The sequence below is a fragment of the Microtus ochrogaster genome, unplaced genomic scaffold (genome assembly GCF_000317375.1).
Source record: "Microtus ochrogaster isolate Prairie Vole_2 unplaced genomic scaffold, MicOch1.0 UNK47, whole genome shotgun sequence".
NCBI lineage: Eukaryota > Metazoa > Chordata > Mammalia > Rodentia > Cricetidae > Microtus > Microtus ochrogaster.
This window is the reverse complement of record NW_004949145.1, coordinates 1,935,951-1,939,094: the sequence shown is the minus strand read 5'-3', so window position 1 is coordinate 1,939,094 and position 3,144 is coordinate 1,935,951. Positions and strand designations below refer to the sequence as shown.

At 50.5% G+C, this 3,144-nt stretch overlaps 1 protein-coding gene across 1 annotated transcript in view; it reads left to right on the top strand.

Annotated features, from left to right (window-relative positions):
- The first annotated feature begins 371 nt into the window (after window positions 1–371).
- The window catches only part of LOC102000688 (isochorismatase domain-containing protein 2A), a 9,726-nt gene continuing 6,953 nt past the window's right edge, over window positions 372–3,144 (top strand). The window contains exon 1 of the mRNA XM_005369321.2: window positions 372–536. The gene's annotated coding sequence lies outside the window, so the exon portion shown is untranslated. The remainder of the gene's footprint in view (window positions 537–3,144) is intronic.

Below are 3,144 nucleotides of genomic sequence, written 5' to 3'. Positions count from 1 at the left end.
CAGGCTCTCACTATGTAGCCCAAAAATGATCTTGAACTGGCATCCTCCTGCCTCAGCCTCTCCAGAGCTGGGATTACATGCGGGTGCTACCACTTTAGCATGTAATAGGAAAGCCTGTTAGGAACTCCGATCTTCCAGCAGCCTGGGCGAGGGCATAAAGCGCAGCGACCTGGCCAGGGCCACCTAGCGCGCTCCACCCGCATTCCTTGTTAGAATCAGCCCTCACCGCCACTCACGCCCTTATCGGTTCTCCATTGGTCCAATACTCTATCTTCCCGCCCCATCGTGTTTCTGCGGACCAATAAGATCCCAGAAACTGACTCGCCTTAGCCGTCCCGCCCCTCGCAGGCCGCAGCAGAGGCGCGGGGCGGATTGGCTTGCTCGGGAGGGAGGGGCAGGCCAGTAAGGCGCGCGGACCACGTGTCCAAAGCGGGCAAAACGGTGACTCAGTCCGGAACCTGTGAGGGTCTAGTGACGAAAGTGCGCAGAAGGCACCTGTTGGAGGGGTTGGCTGGACTCGAACCTGGTACCGCCGGGTAAGTCCAACCGCTGCTCCTTGCAGACCGGGAAACGGAAGCCTTGCCCGAAAGAGGTGGGACTCCAGTTGGTGTCAGGATGGACCGTCAGGGAGGGACTCGAACCCTCTCCGGAGCTAAGTTTTATATCAGTCCCCGGGGGAGGGCGACTCTCTTCCAGAGAGGAAAGTGAAACTCACTCAAGGTCACACAGACTGGAAATCTGGGGTCCAGAAGTGTGTGCAGTGGCCACTTGCCGAATTAAACAGCCTCATCGCGATCCTTCCGCAGGAGGTCACCCACCTCAGCCTAGGACAGGCTTTCCCCACAAAGGACTCCTTCCAGAACCTCCACAGTGCCCTCAAATCTCTCTCTATCCAGACATCCCCACCCCTTCTTACACGCTCTCCACCGGTTCTTTTTCGCTGTCACATTGGTCATTTTCTGTCCCAAACTCTCACCCAAGGCTTCGTCTTCAAATCATCAAACCCAGCTGGTTGGAACTTTTTTTTTTTTTTAAATAAATGAACTACAAGTGTTATAAAATTGGAATAGAGGTTAGGGCAGGGTGACATGTGCTTGTAATGCCAGCACTTAAATTTGCCAGGAGACTGAGCCAAGCCTTGGAGGCCAGCCAGGAGTACAAGGTTTGAAAGATCTTGTCTTCAAACAAACAAACAAACAAACAAACAAGATTGCGCTGAACAGGTGTTCAGTGAAGAATAAATAGAAGATTTGTATAGGGTCTCCAGGTAGCAAACCAGCCTGCGTTGGTGTGGCCGAGATAGTAGTTACCATTGCGGTCTTCCAGGGGAGACTGGGGTTACAGATGTCCACGCCCACATTTATGTAGCCTCATTTTGTTTGTGTTTTTACAAATAAAGCTTGCCTGAAGATCAGAGTGCAGAGCTAAGCCACTAGAGGCCAGGCAGTGGTGGTGCACACCTTTAGTCCCAGGATTTGGGAGTCACAAACCTTTAATCTCAGCACCAGGGAGGTGGAGACGTGGGGTGGGGTGGGGTGAGGGGAGAGGACTATAAAGTGGGAAGAGACAGGAGCTGAGCTGTAGTCTGAGACAGCAATCTGGAGCAGTCTGGATTCGTAGAGACTGGCTCGCCCCTTTGTAGAGGTGAGAACACTCACGTGGCTGCTGCGCTGCTTCTCTGACCTCCCAAATTTCACCCCGGATATCTGACTCTGGTTTTTATTATTAAGACCAGGTAGAATTCGCGTTACACATCTGGTTGAGCTTCACTCTTCTCATACACTAAGCGGTCACTGTAGACCACACCCCAGCCTTCTGTTTATTTATTTACTGGAGCAAAAATCTCACTGGGTTGGCCGGGCTAGCCTTGAACTTTGGGTCCTCCGGCCTCAGCCTCCCAGGGAGTAGTTAGGATGACAGGCAATGACACAAAACCCATCTTATTGAAGTTGACATGTTTTACAGATAGAATATATTACCTGAGGGGGTTGGAGAGATGGCTCAGTGGTTAAGAGCATTGCCTGTTCTTCCAAAGGTCCTGAGTTCAATTCCCGGCAACCACATGGTGGCTCACAACCATCTGTAATGGGGTCTGGTGCCCTCTTCTGGCCTGCAGGCGTGCACACAGACAAAATATTGTATGCATAATAAATAAATAAATAAATAAATATTTTTTTTTTAAAAAAGAATATATTACCTGAGACAGGGAGATGGCTCTGTTGGGAAAAGCCCGCACATGCTGAAAGCCAGGTAGAGCGGTCTGGCCAGACTATATGAATCTATGTGCTTCAGCTGCAGTGAGAGACCCTGTCTGAAAAACAATAAGGTGGACAGCAGTAGAGGGGGACACTGACCTCTGACCTCCGCACACATGCACGTACACACAAACAGAACACATTTCTTTATAAGGTTCACTTAATATTTTTATTTATGCGTGTGTGCCTGCATGGATTTTATGCACAGTACGTGCATGCAGGTGCCCACGGAGGCCAGAGGGCACTGTCTCCTAGAACTGGAGTTGCAGGAGGTTTTCAGCCACCCTGATGTTGGTGCTAGGAACCAAACCCGAGTCCTCATCTCTCTAGCCCCATGGGAACATATTTCTTAGGATAGGCACATTGGCGGATTGTGGGCCAGGTGAGACCAAGTCTCATAGTGCCCAGGCTGGCCTAGAACTCAATATACAACTAAAGATACAAGTCTTCTCATCTCCTGCCTCCATCTGCCTGGTGCACCAGCATGCCCAGTTTATGCATCCTTGGGGATGAGCCCCGGATTCTGTGTATGTTAGGCAAGCCCTCCACCAACTGAACTACAGCCCCAGCCCCTGTCGTTGGTTTTGTTTGTTTGTTTGTTTTATTTTTGCTTTTTGAGACAAGATCTCTCTATGTAGCCTTGACTGTCTGTCTGTCCTGGAACCCACTGTATAGACCAGGCTGTAGATCACAGAGATCTGCCTGTCTCTGCCCCGTAAGTGCTGGGACCAAAGGTCTACACCACTACACCTGGTCTGAGTTTTTGTAATAACATATATCTGCATCCTTACCACATAGCTTAAAAACATAGCCTGTCATTCAGCAACATCCCCCTCAGTGCCCCTCTCTGCTGGGTCCCCACATCCCTCAGTGTCCCCCTCTGCTGGGT